Source organism: Anomaloglossus baeobatrachus, chromosome 2 (assembly GCF_048569485.1).
Source record: "Anomaloglossus baeobatrachus isolate aAnoBae1 chromosome 2, aAnoBae1.hap1, whole genome shotgun sequence".
In the NCBI taxonomy this organism is placed as follows: Eukaryota; Metazoa; Chordata; class Amphibia; order Anura; family Aromobatidae; genus Anomaloglossus; species Anomaloglossus baeobatrachus.
The window spans coordinates 328,648,485-328,668,416 of record NC_134354.1 but is presented as its reverse complement, the minus strand read 5'-3'; the positions used below and the strand labels follow the sequence as shown (position 1 = coordinate 328,668,416).

General features: G+C 43.7%; 1 protein-coding gene across 2 annotated transcripts in view; it reads left to right on the top strand.

Annotated features, from left to right (window-relative positions):
- Positions 1 to 691: 691 nt before the first annotated feature.
- Positions 692 to 19,932, top strand: part of SYTL1 (synaptotagmin like 1) — a 492,061-nt gene continuing 472,820 nt past the window's right edge. The window contains exon 1 of one of the 2 annotated variants that reach the window (XM_075335915.1): positions 692 to 766. The gene's annotated coding sequence lies outside the window, so the exon portion shown is untranslated. Of the gene's footprint in view, positions 767 to 4,435; positions 4,500 to 19,932 lie in introns of those variants that run through there. The other variant, XM_075335916.1, reaches the window with a different exon arrangement.

Below are 19,932 nucleotides of genomic sequence, written 5' to 3'. Positions count from 1 at the left end.
CCACCGGCAATGCGGAAGGAAGGAAGTGGGCGGGATGTTACGTCCCGCTCATCTCCGCCCCTCCGCTTCTATTGGACAGCTGCTGTGTGACGTCCCTGTGATGCCGCATGGCCCGCCCCCTTAGAAAGGAGGCAGATCGCCGGCCAGAGCGACGTCGCAGGACAGGTAAGTGCGTGTGACGGGTGTAAGCGAGGTTGTGCGCGATGGGCAGCGATTTGCCCGTGTCGCACAACCGACGGGGGCAGGTACGATCGCTTGCTATAGACTTGCATTGGTGAATCTCGTCCGATTTTTGCATCCACTGCTAGCATGCTGCAAGTTTTTCTCATCCAGAATACAGGCGAGAAAAAAATTGCTTATTTGCTCTGCCTCATTGACTAACATTGGTTGGAGTGCAATGCGAGATTCTCTGTCAGCAGGATCAAATATGTGATATGAATCCTAACACAATATCACTTTTGGAAACACAAAAACAATATATTCAATAACATGATTAACTTCATAAATCAGAAACTCCTTCAAGTTGTATAACTTCCAGGAAAAAGATAGTTGACTGTCATTGGACACCTAGAGCTTCGGGAACTCGGTCAGCGCTCAGTAAGTTAATAGCATTTTATATTTGTTCTATGTATACTCTGGCAAGAGGTGTGCCTGTGTGGTGGGTGGAGTGTTCTGCAGTGACTCAGTGCTATGCATACTGTATGCACACATACCTACGTTCCACATTGCTTGTACACCTGGACAGGATCTGTGCTGTCACACACAGGTAAGCCCAAATAAAGGAATTTACTAAGAAAAATAGGAGCAGTTATGAAAATGATGATGAAATGAGAGTTTAGTATCAGGCACTTAAGTACAGCTGGAGACTATGAGATGTTTACAAGAGAAGATTTCCATATGTGCTTATGATCTTATTTTCCTCTTTCTAGCTTTTTACTCTTGCTAGTGTCACAAACCTTTGTCAGGTGAGATGAAAAGTGACATACGGAAAAGAACAGTCTAATAGACTCACCTGTGTACCTAGTTAAGACAGACGGAGGCAACACCTATGTGTGCGTAGTATTGACGGATATAGGGATCCCTTTTCCTGCTTGAGTGACATGCTGATATGTGGAAGGAGTTCCGTAACAGTGGTCACAAAACACAAACAAACTCAGGGGGTCAGTTTAATATGTACAGTCTAGAGCAAACATTTTTAGTGCCTGTGCTATTGCATCTTTGGTGAGTGCACCATTCTTCCTGGTGGTCACGAACACACCAGACGTGTTTTGTGTACAGTTGCTTCCTTTATTCAATATTTAGACTAGAGAAACAATTAAGGATTGCAGAAGTAAAATTGTCCAAACTCTAAAAATAAAACCAGTGTAATAAAAATCATAATATATGATTGGCATTGATCCACACAGCAGCCAAGGACACAGAATATTATTATTTATTATTATAACGCCATTTGTTTCATGACACATTACATGTGAAAAGGGGTTTACAGTATATAATAACAACAAGTACAATATTCATGCACAATACAAGTCACCGACTGGTACAGAAGGAGAGAGCACCCTGCTTGCGAGGGCTCACATTCTATAGCGGATAGGTGAGGATACAGTAGGTAGGGGTAGGTGAGAATAGCTTTCAATGTATCTTTATAGCCTAGTAATGAAGTAATAGGTGTTTCATTTAGCGCAGGCTTGCACAATATATAGCCTGCAGACCGCATTTGGCCCACCAAGGGGTTTGATGTGGAAATACATTTGAACTATTACATCGGGTCTGAGGCAACAGAGCGTAGAGCAGTGGCGTACTCATCAGCCCACACCCTGGCATGCAGCAGCGTGATGAGGTCAGCACACTACTAACCTCATCACTCTGCTGCTAGTGCTGGGCCGCAAAGGATGCATTTGGGACTGCTACGCGCTGCAGGAGGAGCCAAAGATAAAATGTGGTTCAGAATTGGTATTCATTTTCAGGAGGACATAATGGATCAATGGGGAATATTATGGCGCTATAGGGGATATTGTGGAGATGTGGGGGATGTTATGGAGCTATGAGGGACATTATGCAGCAGTTGAGGACATTATGCAAAAGTAGAGGATATTTTCAAGCTGTGGGGGATATTATGGAGCTGTGGGGAATATTGTGGAGCCGTGGGGAACATTATGGAACAATGGTGAATATAATGGCGCAGGGGGGGACATAATGGACTTTTGAAGGACATTATGAAGTTTTGTGGGACATTATGAACAATGGAGAAATAAGAAATTTTATGTGGCAATTAGGGGGATTGTGAAAGGGGGCATAGTATGGAAAAGGGGGACTTTAAGTAGAGGCAGTGTTGGGGAATATTATAGAAAGGGGCAGTGGAGGGGGATACTTTGTAGAAGGTCAATATGAGGGAATATTTTGGAGAGGGTCAGTGTGGGTGGGGGCATTATGGAAAGAGACAGTGTGTGAGATGAAAGTATTGAGAAAGGCATTGTGAGGCAACATAGAGAGTGGCTGTGTAAGGAGATATTATGGAGAGAGGCAGCGTGTGAGGGAGATATTATGGAAAGGGGCTGTGTGAGGGGGGAGATATTATGGACACACAGTGATATGCAGAATGGGATATATTTATGTACTGTTTTGTGGTTTTGTGGTTCTGGCATTGCATTCATGAACTGATTGTGGTACACATGTAGCAATTAATAATATGCTTCATAGCTATCTTAAAACTTAAAATTAGAATTTAAAGATTTCAGATTATAAGAAGGATTTTGGTGAGTTTCTGCTCCAGAAATTCAGTTCAAGTTAGCGTATATTCAAAGTGATTTTTTTATGCAGCAAGAAACTCCCCAAATCCTCCTCAAATACTCAAAACTTGCTACTGGTGATATATTAATGAACTGATGATGGTTCTGGTGATGTATTCATGTAAGTACCCCTTTCAAATTTTGCGTCCTTTGAGATTGGTTTAGTATGGCAATATGGCCCTTGGACCAAAAAATGTTGTGCACCCCTGATTTAGCAGGTCCTCCTGCTGCAATTTTTCTTCAGAATATACAACCTTGCACTTAAAGGGTCTCTCTTGCTTAAAACTCAGGCATGCGTTCTTTTGAAATAGCAAATGTTTAGCTCCTGTCACATATTATAGCCTAACTTTAGGGTTCGAATCGGTGATCTCTGGTTGTTAGTGAGTTTCCCTCTTTGTTGCACCACAGCCTGTTTTGTGTTGGTCTAACTGCGGAAGAATCTCTTGCCTGGTCTTTATTTCTTATGCTTTGTCTTCCTATTTCACTTTTTTTCAGGTATGTGCACTTTTTACAGTAGTTTGGTTTGTTCAATTTCATTTTGAGAGGGGCTATTTATACTTACTAATCATATACCTCAGTGTTGGCTATATTTCTGGATGGATGGTTGTCTGGAGTCCCAGTGCCTCAGTTAAGGTTTTCTTACTGAGACATTGCTTTGCTATTCCCTGAAGTGTGTTTGTGTGAATCCCTTCCCAATTATCTCTTCTTCTGTTTCATTTAGGTTTGGGAGGGTTTACATGTATTCTGTTATTCTTTTTGGTTTCTTGTAAGCCATCATTCCTGTATGACTGTGTTTGCACATTCCTAGCCCTGCATCTCACCCTCTGCTTTTGTGCATTTCATTTACATTTATTCTTATCTTTCTGTTACACTTGGTTTATAGCTTTGGATGCAGTTAAGGACACTCAGGGTCAGCCATCTACAAGTGACATTACGTAATCTTAGGGTGCCAACAGGCAGGGACAAATGACGGTCAGGTCTACGGCACATACTAGCCTGGTTTGGGATAATCAAGGTGAGGAGGTGCTCCGGCACAAAATGTCCATGCAGACAAAAATTGTTAGAGATTAAAAAAACATCTTTAATTCCTAATAGTTAAAAAACATGGTGAGGATAAAATGTCCTATGATTGACGCGTTTCAGACGCTGGGTCTTTAGTCATAATCATAATTAGTTGATTATGGCTAAAGACCCAGCGTCTGAAACGCGTCAATGATAGGAAATTTTATCCTCACCATGTTTTTTAACTATTAGGAATTAAAGATGTTTTTTTTTTTTAATCTCTAACAATTTTTGTCTGCATGGACGTTTTGTGCCGGAGCACCTCCTCACCTTGATTGTCTACAGCATCCCTTGTTCTTCTGAGCACCGTCCAGGAGCTTTCATCCAGCTGAATTTACAACAAACTGGTGAGCTGAAAACTCTTTTTTTTTTCTCTAGCCTGGTTTGGGACCTGTGGATTTTTGTTTTTACATCTCTCTTTGCTTTGTCCATCCCCATGAGAGTGTTAGGGTGTGGTGCATTCTTGGGGTTTCCTTATGCATCTAGTTTGTTCCTTGGTCATACAACTACAGGTCTTATCACTGCAGGTTGCTGAAATTAAGGACCAGCTACTGCATGCACGTTTGGCCATTACTACTGTTCAAAGTCATCAGTGTATTCCATTGGAACCTAAGGTAAACATGCTGGATTGTTTTGAAGGTGACCGAAGTAAGTTCTGTTTTTTTCTGCTTTAATTAAGTTTACATCCCTCATCCTCTGGGTCTGAGAGTCAGCAAGTAGGCATTATTTTGTCTTTGCTTAATGGTGATTCACAGGCTTGGACTTTGTCCTTGCCTGAAGATTATCCAAAGTTGGCCTCTGTAGAGGCATTTTTCTCGGCTCTTGGTCTCATCTATGACGATCCTAATAAGATCACCGTTGCGGAGTCCAAGATTTATGGGTTGTTCAGGGAAATCGCGTAGTTTAGACGATAGACTGTTGAGACCGCTTAGAATGATCCTATTCTTCAGAGTCAATTCTGCCAGGAACTGTCTGATCAGATCAAGGACAGGATGACTTACAATAAGGCTATGTGCGCACGTGTGCGCTCTGCACCGCACCTAAAAGGTGCGCTTCAGAGCGCAGCTGAAAAGCTCCGTTCTGAAGCGCATGGTGCCGGCAGAGAACGTGCGCTCTGCCTGCAGCTCCTGCCATAGACAGAGCAGGGGCTGCCGGCAAAGCGCACGGAAGAAGTGACATGTCACTTCTTAGAACGCGCGCTTCGGGCAGCAGCCGAAGCGCTGCGCTCTAAGACGCCACGTGCGCACGGCCCCTGCACAATCTCCATAGATTGTGCAGGGGACGCAGGACGCATGCAGTTACGCTGCGCTACAGAGCGCAGCGTAACTTCATGAATTACGCACACATGCGCACATAGCCTTACAGTCTGCAGTTTTTGGAGGATGCTATGTGTCTTGCTATTTGTCTGGACAGATGTGTGAGGGATAGAGATATATTTAACCCCTTTTCCCCCAGGCAATTTTCTGCTTTTCATTTTCGTTTTTTCCTCCACTTCTTCCGAGAGTCATAACCTTTTTATTTTTTGATAAATATTACCATATGAGGTAATGAGGTAATGAGCTTATTTTTTGCCGGACAAGTTGTACTTTTGAAAGAAATCATTAGTTTTACCATATAGTGTACTGAAAATCGGAAAAAAATTCCAAGTGCAGTGAAATTGCAAAAAAAAAAGTGCAATTGCACAATAGTTTTTGGGGTCTTTTATTTTATAGTGTACACTGTATGGTAAAACTGATGTCAGTATGATGCCTCATTTCGGTACAAGTTCCTAGATACCAGTAATGTATACTTTTAACTTTTATCTAAGGGGTTAAAAAAATTCAGAAGTTTGTCCCAAAAAAAATTTGCGTTTTTGTCACCATTTTCCGAGACCCATTGCGTTCTCATTTTTCAGGATCTGGGGCTCCGTAATGGTTTATTTTTTGTGTCTTGAGCTGATGTTTTAATTATACAATTTTTGATCGCCTGTTGCACTTTTAAAAAAAATTGCGGCGACAAAAAAACGTAATTTTGGCGTTTGTAATTTTTTTCTTGTTGCGCTGTATACTGATCAGATTAATTGATTTTACATATCTGAATGCGGCAATACCACATAAGTGTCTATTTTTTTTATTATTTTAACTGTTTTATTTTTAATGTACAAAACAGGGGGGGATTTGAACTTTTAGGTTTTTTTATTTTTTCATATTTTTTAAAACTTTAACATTTTTTATTTATTTTACTAGTCCCGCTCGGCGACTTTATGCCAGAATAGTCCGATTGCTTGTGCATTTCTGCTGATCAGAACAGCATCGCTCTGATCAGCAGAATACTGCATTCCTGTGAGTGCTGGCGCTGTGTCGGATCTCATAGGAAGTGAGTTATGGTAGTGTCAAAGGTCATCAGCTGACCCCGCACTACCATGGCAACACCAAGGTGCCCCGTGGACACGTCACGGGGCCGCCGATGGCGGCAGGGAATGGCGCGATCCGTGCCTTGAGCATTTAAATCGTGCTGTCAGTATCTGACAGTACGATCTAATGGGTTAACAGGCGCGAGTGGATCTCTCATCCACATGCGCCAGTTAGCCACACATCTCTGCTGATCAGATCAGCAGAGATATGCTGGGATTACCGCAGGCTCACCACCGAAGCCCACAGTAACCGCAGGGACACGACCAATGATGTACCAGTACATCATTGGTCATGAAGGGGTTAAGGGTATTTTGGTGGGATCCCAGAGAAAGTAGGGATCACGGAGCATTAACTAATTTTTATTTATATTGTGGTTGTTCAGGTCATGTCATGGTTCAATGATGTAGGTACATTAATGAATTCCAAAAAAAACCCCAAACTGAAGTATCTTGATGCTGATTTCAAGAGTTTGATCTTATTTCTGGTTCAAATATCTTTTTACACGTGTGCTTGGAGTCTGAAACAAGGTTTATTTTTACTCCTGCATTTGTGGATTCAGGTTCTGCTTTGAACTTTAGTGATCATGACTTTGCTATTAACTGTGGTTATAATGTCTCTTCCCTCGTTCATCACATTCAAGTTTCAGCAATTGATAAGTCTCCTCTTTCCCAAAGCCACATGACCTCAAAGGTCGAGGATGTATTTATGAAGATATGGATATTAAACTTTGAATTAATTTCATTTATGGAGTTTCCTTCTTTACCTGCAAAATTGGTGCTGTGTTTGCCTTGGTTAGTTAAGCACAATCCTGCTTATAATTAGGAGACTCAGGAGGGTTAGTCTTGGGGTGACTATTGTTTTTCTAGTTGTTTATCCAGAGCGTTTGTCATGGTGACTTTGGGATAGTGGGAAACCAGGGTTCCTAAACTGTCCCTCAAGCTAGAGAACCCTATGCTATCCCTAATCTCAGGGACACTCCTAATGGTGGGAATGCCTGAGTCTCCTTCATGGCCCTGCTTCTGACCAGTCCTGATCTGATTTCCCCTCACCCTCTTTTCTCAGGGAGGGACATGACAGGAGTGTGTAAAAGCCCACAGAAAAAGACAGACAAGGGAAAACGAAAACTGTCACACAGCACCCTCACAAACGTAAAAACAATAAGAGAATCAGGAGCAAAAACGAGCAGGGTGAAAGTACAAAGCAACAGGGGTAAACTCCACAACTGCTTCAAGCAATAAGCACAATTTAAGCACAGCTTTCATCAGAGAGTCTGGGACTCAACACCTCATAGACCAACAAGGAATAAATTATAGCTGGCATGGGTAAAAGTATAAATAAATCTAGGTGAGCAGATGGGATAGGTCTCCCCACAACATGTGTTTAACGGAGCAAGTAGATTAGGAGAGATTAACTCTTGCTAGCCTGTCTATAAATAAGCGCACAGCAGGTCGACGTCCAAGTCTGCCTGTGTTGATCCCAGACACCAGAGAAACTATCGGGCGGAGTATCAGAATCTGCAATCTGAACAGAGCCCAATGCTGTCATCAGGGCCGCCACTAGGAATTTCAGGGCCCCTTTGAGTCTCCGCCCAGGCTCCACCCCAGCTCTGACTCCACCCCTCAAACCCTCCACACTCTCACCACCATTCTTGGAAAAACATATATATATATATATATAAACACATACACACAGTCATGGCCAAGAGAGTTAGCACCTTTGAAGTTGTTCCAGAAAATAAAGCATTTCACTTAGGCAATAAATTAATAATACACCTCCCCTCTCCATAATATACTCTCTACACTGCCCCTTTCCATAATCTCTCTCCCACACTGCCCCTATGTATAATATTCCCCCACACACTGCCCCTCAGTGTACACCCACACGATACCCGTGTGTATAATATCCCCACACACTGCCCCTCTTTATGATATCAGACACACACACACACACACACACTGCCCCATTTATAATATCTGCCCAAACACACTGCTCCTCTGTATAATATCTCTCCCACACACACTGCCCCATATATATCCCCCTTACACACACACACACTGCCCCTCAGTAGAATATACCCACAGAATGCCCTGTGTATAATATTCACACATACTGCTACTCTGTATAATATCCCCCCACACCCACTGCTCCTCGGTGTAATATCCCCCCACACACTGTTCCTCTGTATAATATCCCCCTACACACTGCACCTTAGTATACTATCCCCCAACACACTGCTCCTCATATAGTATCCCCCCACACACTGCTCCTCAGTATAATATCCCCCACACACTGCTTCTCTGTATAATATCCCCCCCACACAGTGCCCCTCTACATAATATCCCCCACACATTGGTCTTCTGTATAATATCCCCCAGACACTGCTCCACTGTTTAATATCCCCCCCACACACTGTTTATCAGTATAATATCCCCCACACACATTGCTCCTCTCTATATCCCCCCACACACTGCTCCTCTGTATAATATCCTCCCACACACACTTCTCCTCTGTATAACATCCTCCCACACACACTGCTCCTCTGTATAATATCCTCCCACACACACTGCTCCTCTGTATAATATCCCCCCCACACACTGCTCCTCTGTATATCCCCCCACACACTGCTCCTCTGTATACTATCCCCCCACACACACTGCTCCTCTGTATAATATCCCTCCATACACACTGCTCCTCTGTATAATATCCCCCACACACACTGCTCCTCTGTATAATATTCCCCCACACACTGCTCCTCTGTATAATATCCTCCCACACACTGCTCCTCTGTATAATATCCTCCTACACACACTGCTCCTCTGTATATCTCCCCACACACACTGCTCCTCAATATATCCCCCTCCACACACTGCTCCTCTGTATAATAATCCCCAACACACATACTGCTCCTCTGTATAATATGCTTCCCACACACTGCTCCTCTGTATAATATGCCCTCCCACACTAGTCCTTTGTATAACATTCTCCCCACACACACTGCTCCTCTGTATAATATCCCCACATGTATACTCCTCTGTAAATCCCAACACACACTGCCCATGTGTATAATATCCCACACACACTGCCCCTCTGTATATCCCACACACACTGCAGCTCTGTATAATATCCGCATACACAATGACCCTCTGTGTAATATCCCTCATGTACGCTGCCCCTTTGTACACTATCCCCCACACAAGCTGCTCCTCTTTATATATGTATATCCTCACACACACACACACACACACACAATGCTCCTCTGTATATCACCCCACACACACTACTCTTCTGTATACTATCCCCCCACACTCATTGCCTCTCTGTATAATATCCTCCTGGTATATACCTATGTCCAAATCCTGGTATATATGTCTGCATCCTGAGCCCTTCCTGGTATGCATGTCCCCATCCTGGTTTATTGTCCCCTTCCTAGCATAAATGTCCTCCTCCAGGTATATATGTCCCCATCCAAGGACCCTCCGGGTATGCATGTCACCATCCCAGTTTATTTGTCCCTATCCTGGTATATATGTCCCATCCTGGGCCCCTCCTGGTATGTACAGTTAGGTCCAGAAATATTTGGACAGTGACACAATTTTCGCGAGTTGGGCTCTGCATGCCACCACATTGGATTTGAAATGAAACCTCGACAACAGAATTCAAGTGCAGATTGTAGCGTTTAATTTGAAGGTTTGAACAAAAATATCTGATAGAAATTGTAGGAATTGTACACATTTCTTTACAAACACTCCACATTTTAGGAGGTCAAAAGTAATTGGACAAATAAACCAAACCCAAACAAAATATTTTTATTTTCAATATTTTGTTGCGAATCCTTTGGAGGCAATCACTGCCTTAAGTCTGGAACCCATGGACATCACCAAACGCTGGGTTTCCTCCTTCTTAATGCTTTGCCAGGCCTTTACAGCCGCAGCCTTCAGGTCTTGTTTGTTTGTGGGTCTTTCCGTCTTAAGTCTGGATTTGAGCAAGTGAAATGCATGCTCAATTGGGTTAAGATCTGGTGATTGACTTGGCCATTGCAGAATGTTCCACTTTTTTGCACTCATGAACTCCTGGGTAGCTTTGGCTGTATGCTTGGGGTTATTGTCCATCTGTACTATGAAGCGCCGTCCGATCAACTTTGCGGCATTTGGCTGAATCTGGGCTGAAAGTATATGGGGTACACTTCAGAATTCATCCGGCTACTCTTGTCTGCTGTTATGTCATCAATAAACACAAGTGACCCAGTGCCATTGAAAACCATGCATGCCCATGCCATCACGTTGCCTCCACCATGTTTTACAGAGGATGTGGTGTGCCTTGGATCATGTGCCGTTCCCTTTCTTCTCCAAACTTTTTTCTTCCCATCATTCTGGTACAGGTTGATCTTTGTCTCATCTGTCCATAGAATACTTTTCCAGAACTGAGCTGGCTTCATGAGGTGTTTTTCAGCAAATTTAACTCTGGCCTGTCTATTTTTGGAATTGATGAATGGTTTGCATCTAGATGTGAACCCTTTGTATTTACTTTCATGGAGTCTTCTCTTTACTGTTGACTTAGAGACAGATACACCTACTTCACTGAGAGTGTTCTGGACTTCAGTTGATGTTGTGAACGGGTTCTTCTTCACCAAAGAAAGTATGCGGCGATCATCCACCACTGTTGTCATCCGTGGACGCCCAGGCCTTTTTGAGTTCCCAAGCTCACCAGTCAATTCCTTTTTTCTCAGAATGTACCCGACTGTTGATTTTGCTACTCCAAGCATGTCTGCTATCTCTCTGATGAATTTTTTCTTTTTTTTCAGCCTCAGGATGTTCTGCTTCACCTCAATTGAGAGTTCCTTAGACCGCATGTTGTCTGGTCACAGCAACAGCTTCCAAATGCAAAACCACACACCTGTAATCAACCCCAGACCTTTTAACTACTTCATTGATTACAGGTTAACGAGGGAGACGCCTTCAGAGTTAATTGCAGCCCTTAGAGTCCCTTGTCCAATTACTTTTGGTCCCTTGAAAAAGAGGAGGCTATGCATTACAGAGCTATGATTCCTAAACCCTTTCTCCGATTTGGATGTGAAAACTCTCATATTGCAGCTGGGAGTGTGCACTTTCAGCCCATATTATATATATAATTGTATTTCTGAACATGTTTTTGTAAACAGCTAAAATAACAAAACTTGTGTCACTGTCCAAATATTTCTGGACCTAACTGTATATCCCACTCCTGGGCACATTCTGGTATATATGTCCCCATCCTGGTTTCTGTCCCCTTCCTGGTATATATGTCCTCCTCCTGCTATGTATGTTCCCATCCTGGTTTTTTTGTCCCTTTCCCAGCATATATATCTCCATCCTATGTGCCTCCTGATGTATATATATTCCCCTCCTGGGCACATTCTGGTATATATGTCCCCTTCCTGGTTTTTGTCCCCTTTCTGGTATATATGTCCTCCTTCTTGTATATATTTCCCCTTCCTGGGCCCCTGCTGGTGTATATATATCCCATTCCTGGGAACATTCTGCTATATATGTCTCCATCCTGTTTTTTGTCCCCTTCCTGGTAAATATCTCCTCCTTCTTGTATATATGTGTCCTTCTTTGGCCTCTCCTCATATATTTGTCTATTGCACAAAGAAAAAAAAAACAAAAAAGAAAAACATTTTACTCACCCTCCCCAACTCCCACATCCTGCAGCGTACTCTCTGAGCAGCGATGCATTTCAGCTGGATGTGTGCCCTCCACAGGCGGCCAATAAAAGCGGAGGGGCGGAGATGAGCGGGACGTAAACATCCCGCCCACCTCCTTCCTTCCTCATTGCAGGCGGCACGCAGGGAAGGAGATGTTCCTTGCTCCTGCGGCTTCATACACAGCGATGTGTGCTGCCGCAGGAACGAGGAACAACATCGTACCTGTCGCTGCAGCGAAATTATGGAAATGACCGACACTACACAGAGAACCGATTTTGACGCTTTTGCGATCGTTTATCGGTGCATCTAGGCTTTACACGTTGCGACGTTGTTACTGGCGCCTGATGTGCGTCACTTTTGATTTGACCCCAACGATATCGCAGTAGCGATGTCGCAACGTGCAAAGCCCACCTTAGGTCGGCGTTACACGTATCGGGCGATATGTCGTCAGGATCACGGATTCTGTGACGCACATCCGGCATCCGGCATTGAGCTGTGGGCGGTGTTTCACCGCTGTCACAGCCCATCTGCTCCCTGCTCCCCCCTCCCTCACAGCACAGCGCGTCGCGTCTCTTGCTTGCAGCGTCGCGTCTCTTGCTTGCAGCGTTCTGCTGTGAGGAAGGAGGGAGGGGGGAGCAGGGAGCAGATGGGCTGTGACAGCGGTGAAACACCGCCCACAGCTCAGTGAGCCTGGAAGAATGCAGCCGGCTGCACGGATGTGACGTGTGCGGCACTTGACGGTGATGTCACTGGAGCGGGAACTGCGGTCTGCAATAGCGCCTCTCACAGGCACTATTGCCAACACAAGGTATTTGAGAGAAACATTGTTTCTCAATATAATATCGAACTAGACAATAAAAAATATGGGTGAACCACCCTTTTAAAAGAGACTTGATGAATGGAGACACTGGTTGGAGGGCGCTAGGAATAAGGCAACAATTTTTAACAATCACAAACATCTACTATATATTGATGGTGCTAAGTTTCTAACACCAGACAGACCCCGTGGGCTCTTGTCTTTGCCCAGTTTGATTTCTCGGTGACGTCTCTGCCCAGATCTAAGAATATTAAAGCTGACACTGTAATGCACGTCAGTGATGAGGTAGCGATTGGGAGTGCACCCACTGGACCACAGGGGGGACTCGAGCTTACCTTGATGTGGAAGGGTCTTGACCAAGCTCCTACCTGGTAGCCACCAGGCGCCACTCCCGTGATACTTTATGTTGACTCATACCTTTGTTTCATTGAGGTTTTCTCTTTTTTGTCACACTGGTCAATCTGGTAACCACATACTTGCCTTCTTGTTCTTGGTTTGGTTTACTTCATCCATTTATTTTATTTTTTTTCCCTCTTTTATTCCTCTTTCCTTCCATCCTATTTCCTTCTTTTTCCCCATCCTCTTCTTAGTCAAATTATTTTACATATCTTTATATTTTATTTATCATTTTACTAATTTTACCTTTTTGCGTTAGTGTCTCTATTCCCCTGGTCCTTATATTTCTCTTTTCCGGCATTTATTTTTGTTTTTCAGAGTGTACAAAGAGTACCCTGTACTGTTCTATCATATCACCCATGTGTCCAATATAATATATGCATGATATACATGCCTCTCCCTCAATGCATGATATTATTGTATTGTGGCGTATATTTAACCATGATATATACTTAATCTTTGTAAATCCTTTGAATGTAACCTGTATAATACTTACGTTTTCATAGGATTATTGCATTTATTTTTCTCCACTAGGGGGACCCTATGTTTACTTAACTACTTTTTGACGGATGACTACAACTATATTCAATGTTTAAACTTTTTATTTTGTTCTTGTATATATATGTCAAATACAAATACCCTCGAGAAAGACAAATTGTCTGCCGAAATGTTGCGCTACTGTCTGTCATCCTCTTATTCTGGAATAATAAAATTACCTGTTTTCACACTTCAGGTGTTTAATTTTCAGTGCCAAGGCTGTTTTGTTACTTAGTAATCCCAGGGCAGTATCCTGGACTGTGGCAGCTGATCCCCAGGGCATGAACAGGCTCAGGTATAGACAGGCAGAGTCTCTAGTGCTGACAGGTGCAGCTCGGATGACTGAGGCATCTGGACCACTGGTGCAGGCGGGTATGGCAGGTACAGTTAGAGGGTACAGGTTAGTGTGAAAAAGAGGAAGGGGTATACCGAAATCGGGATCACCACAATATAAGTCAATAAATATTCAATTTTATTAACAAACAAACCCATGCACGAGACACATGTCTCCACACTAGAAAAAATGCTTAAAGACACACAGTGACACAAATTAAAAACATTTAAAAAGCCAAAGGCATAACATGTCCGCCAGGAACAAATTGCATAATCATGTGTATAATGATACAAATATGGACACTCCAATTATTAATATACACGGCCCGTGTCCGGTTTACATAAATAAATATAATCTAAGGCGTTAATAGACACATATAAGCGCATATACAGAAACACCTGGAATATCATAAGTATGACAACCTGCATAGGTGAAAAAGGCTTATGGATAATGGCATGAATCAAATTATGGGATAGAGACACTTATAATATATAAGCATAAGGCACCTATACTGCAGATACCGAATAATATGAGTCAAATGCTCTAACAACAGGGTACATACAGGTCCCTATCGATACATGATGATACTAAAAGCCCAACATCCTGAAAAGCAACTAATCGAATATAAGATGTTTATAAAGACAGTAATAATTCTATCTGCCCATTATATATACCTATGCTATGCTGATACAAATAACCAGGGTCCTGGATGCTGCACGCCACCAGATAGGTAAAGTGCAGTTAAATACTGCGACCGGACTACAAGCAGGCTGTAGGCAAGTGCCTTCTTTCCCCTGAGGAAGCCACTGGGTGCGTGGCGATACGCGTGGGGTGTCTATGCCAGGAACCCCCTTTGTGGTCACTCCTTAATCCACCCCAACAGCATGGTTGCTGTATACTTTATGGGTTGTTGGATGTAGGTCCGGCTTTGCACTTGCCTACAGCCTGCTTGTAGTCCGGTCGCAGTATTTAACTGCACTTTACCTATCTGGTGGCGTGCAGCATCCAGGACCCTGGTTATTTGTATCAGCATAGCATAGGTATATATAATGGGCAGATAGAATTATTACTGTCTTTATAAACATCTTATATTCGATTAGTTGCTTTTCAGGATGTTGGGCTTTTAGTATCATCATGTATCGATAGGGACCTGTATGTACCCTGTTGTTAGAGCATTTGACTCATATTATTCGGTATCTGCAGTATAGGTGCCTTATGCTTATATATTATAAGTGTCTCTATCCCATAATTTGATTCATGCCATCATCCATAAGCCTTTTTCACCTATGCAGGTTGTCATACTTATGATATTCCAGGTGTTTCTGTATATGCGCTTATATGTGTCTATTAACGCCTTAGATTATATTTATTTATGTAAACCGGACACGGGCCGTGTATATTAATAATTGGAGTGTCCATATTTGTATCATTATACACATGATTATGCAATTTGTTCCTGGCGGACATGTTATGCCTTTGGCTTTTTAAATGTTTTTAATTTGTGTCACTGTGTGTCTTTAAGCATTTTTTCTAGTGTGGAGACATGTGTCTCGTGCATGGGTTTGTTTGTTAATAAAATTGAATATTTATTGACTTATATTGTGGTGATCCCGATTTCGGTATACCCCTTCCTCTTTTTCACATGTAATTTTGTATACCGGGAGATCCCACGGGGTAGTGCCCTTCCTCCCCCCTTTTCTCAGGGTACAGGTTAGTGGCCATGGGTGACAGCTAGCTAGATGGACATTAACTGACTAACTGACCATGTTGCTCAAGAACCTCCCGTGGGAGGATGCCTTAAGTACCTAGTGCCTTTCAGCCTACAGCTGAGAGGCATTTTCGGGAATAGGTTCACTGGCCCTTTAAGAGAGCGATCGTTTGCGCATGCATACCGTAAGCACACTCCTGAGGAACTTGGAGCAGGAAGAAGGTGAGACACAAGTAGAGGATCGCTGAGAGGCGAGGCAGGGAGCAGTCCAGCCGCGGCAGTAAGTCAGTCGTCATCCCTGCTGGGAACGCCAGTGCTGCAGATGCTTTGTCTCACAGTTTTGTTCCAGAGTTGAGGGACAAAAATCCAGTTCAAATTCTTAGTGACGGGGTGATGATGGGTGCTCTAGGCATTGATATCAGACAGTGCATTCCGGCTGTGCAGGACAGCGTGCCCGAGGGTTTGCCTGTTCATAAACTGTATGTTACGCCATCTTTTCGCATGGATCTTCTTGAGGAGGCTCATGATTTTGTTTTGGCTGGGCATCCGGGTTCGTCTATCATTTGGAAATCTCTTTCTGGGTCCTTTTGGTGGCAGTATACTCGTAAAGATGTGGTCAAGTATGTTCAGAAATTCAGGGTCTGTGTCAGGGCTACAGCTACAGGCCACAGTGGGTTATCTCCTGCCTAATGAGATTCCATCACATCCCTTGACCTACTTGCCCATGGATTTTGTTACTGATTACCTAGTTTTGGTGGTAATACCATTGTGTGGGTGGTGGTAGATTGTTTCAGCAAGATGGCTCATTTAGTCCCACTTCTTAAGTTGCCTAATGCTAAAAGTTTAGCTACACTGTTCATTTTGTCATTTTGTTAGATTACATGGTGTTCCAAAAACATTATTTCTGATAGAGGGGTTCAGTTCTTGGTTAGCTTTTGACATAGTTTTTGCTCCAGACTGAGTATTAAGTTGTCATTTTCCTCAGAATACTATCCCGAGACTAATGGACAGACTTTGAGGATGAACCAAGAGATAAAGCAATATTTCAGGTGTTTTGTTTTATCTAATCTGGAAGACTGGGTGAATTTTTTACCCCTTGCTTAATTTGCTTTAAACAGAACCATTCACCAGGATTTTTGTGTATAACCTAAAGCCAGTGTTATACTGGCACTATCAGGCTGATTCCATACATACAGTACCTTTAGTGGTCAGCTCGGATGTTTACGTTTTGAAATCCAAGAAAGTAAAGTTTATAAAATCATCAGCTTCTTGAGTGACAGCAGCTGAGGATCAGATAATATCTGGGGGGGGAATTCATAGTTATCCCCTCCCCCTGTTAGAATTAGCATAAGTATTATACCATTTAAATTGAAATTTTCACTTGCAGGACCTGTGCTGAGGTCATACCCATGTGACCAGAAGGGGTGGGGCCTCAGCCAACAAAGCTGATACCAGGAAGCAACATTTTTCTGTTGGCTGAGGCCCTGCCCCTTCTAATCACATGGGTATGACCTCAGCACAGGTCCTGCAAGTCCCTCATGGCTCTAGTTTCATCTGACCCACAGGAATTCCTTTCACCATTGAACAGAGTTCCTTCATAACTGTTCCCGTAATGACCAGTTTGCCCAAGTCTATGTTAAATTCTCCCCTAGCCGGTCCTGTTTGAGTTAGTTGCAACCCAGTAGTCTCCTTCAGTGCTAAGGACTGCTACTCACAATTCGGGCAAGGACATTTCCCTAAACATGGCTACGTAAGAGACCTTTTTCCCATTTGCTTTGGACGTCCTGAGGTGACCCTGAAGGTCTGGCCAAATTATTGATATATTATTGATATGGGCCCTCTCCTCGCCACACCTCCCAAGGATGCAGATTATTTCATTTTTCACGTTTCTATTCCTACTCCTAAAACTAAAATGGAGTCAGTTTGTTTTACTTGATGAACTCCTCCTGTGGGCTGTGCCCACAAGATATTATCTGTTTCCTTCCTATAAGGACTCAAGGGAGTAGTACATAAAATCGACCATTAGATGGCAACATCAATATATTACACTCAAATACATATATACAATGCAATGACGTCTTCAGGGGGGTTGCCGATTACAGGACACCCTCTTACAGCAGCACTATTGTAGCGGTCAGGTGACTGGATATTTCTTTGATAACCGAACCGGTTCCGAACACGGCTGGGTACTGGACACTAGAACAGGGAGTAGCTTCACCCAACCTGATAATTAACCTGTGGAGGATAGTCTCTTTATGAACTTTCCGCAAGAGCTCAGAGATCGAAGGCATCAACACAAAGAGGGGGATAGGGCTTTCCAGCTTATGTGGCCCACTGAAATCCCAAGTGTCCGCCATCAAGAGCACAGCTCCCCCCCTACTTAAGAGTAGGGAGCGGGACCCCAACAGCTTCAAGCAGTGGGGTCACTCAGAACATCTAAAATACAGTGCATGGAGACAAGTTACAGACCATCAGCAATACTAAAGGGAGCGGACTCCCGGATGGGCTCCCCTGAAGTGGCAGCGGCATCCAGAAACTTGGTTTACTTCTGTGTCAAAGTCTGCTTTGAGGTTGCATCACTACTAGAGATGAGCGAACCGGTCGCGGTTCGGCTCGAGTTCGGTTCGCCGAACGGAGGCCGCGTTCGAGTTCGGTTCAGCGAACCGTTTGACGAACCACTTGAACCCCATAGGAAACAATGGGAGACAATCACAAACACATAAAAACACCTAGAAAACACCAAAAGGTGTCCAAAAGGTGACAAACAACTCACAAGACAACACAAACACATGGGAAAGTGACAAGAACAAATTCTCATGCGAAAACTAAACAGCTTGACGAGGAAAAAGAGGACGAGACACAGATATATGAGTATATGCAAGGGACCATCAATGCCATTACTGTGCAACTTGAGCCTTGCTCATTTTAGGCTTCCAATCTGGATAAATTGCCTGAGCTCGCCACGTACGCCTTGGGGATCTTGTCGTGTCCCGCAGCCAGCGTTCTCTCGGAATGTGTCTTCAGTGCTGCTGGGGGTGTGCTGACAGATAAGCACACGCGTCTGTCCACTGACAAGGTGGACATACTAACGTTCACCAAGATAAACAAGTCATGCCTCACAGAGGACTTTTCTTCCCCTGGGTCATCCAGGGGAGGCGAAAGGCACGTGTATTTTTGAGAGTGCTTCATGCAAGCATCTTTTTCATTTTGAAAATGGGGTCAACTGATGCCAGTCAAGTGGGATGTGTGTGGCCCAATTAGTGGAAACGAGGGAGACTGTGGTTGGAGTCCCCTCGCTGTGTTTAAAAGAACCAAGATGAACAAGTCATGCCTCACAGAGGACTTTTCTTCCCCTGGGTCATCTAGGGGAGGCCAAAGGCACGTGTATTTTTGATAGTGCTTCATGCAAAGCATCTTTTTCATTTTGAAAATGGGGGTCAACTGATGCCAGTCAAGTGGGATGTGTGTGGCCCAATTAGTGTAAACGAGAGAGACTGTGGTTGGAGTCCCCTCGCTGTGTTTAAAAGAACCAAGATGAACAAGTCATGCCTCACAGAGGACTTTTCTTCCCCTGGGTCATCTAGGGAAGGCGAAAGGCACGTGTATTTTTGATAGTGCTTCATGCAAAGCATCTTTTTCATTTTGAAAATGGAGGTCAACTGATGCCAGTCAAGTGGGATGTGTGTGGCCCAATTAGTGGAAATGAGGGAGACTGTGGTTGGAGTCCCCTCGCTGTGTTTAAAAGAACCAAGATGAACAAGTCATGCCTCACAAAGGACTTTTCTTCCCCTGGGTCATCCAGGGGAGGCGAAAGGCACGTGGATTTTTGATAGTGCTTCATGCAAAGCATCTTTTTCATTTTGAAAATGGGGGTCAACTGATGCGAGTCAAGTGGGATGTGTGTGGCCCAATTAGTGGAAACGAGGGAGACTGTGGTTGGAGTCCCCTCGCTGTGTTTTACATGATTTTCGAAGGGCATGACATGCCTAAGAGGTTGAGTTTCAGCATCTGCAACTTGTTGGCTACAGAAAGGCTGCCTTTACACCCTTTTGAGACCGAGAATTTTCGAGACCTTATGCCCATCGCAGTGCCCCAAGAGCCGATGCCCAGTCGCCACTCCTTCTCAAGAAAGGCGTGCCCGCGCTACCACAGCAGGTCGCACACAACATCACCGCTTACTTGAGAAACTCTGTGTGTGCATTTCACCACGGAT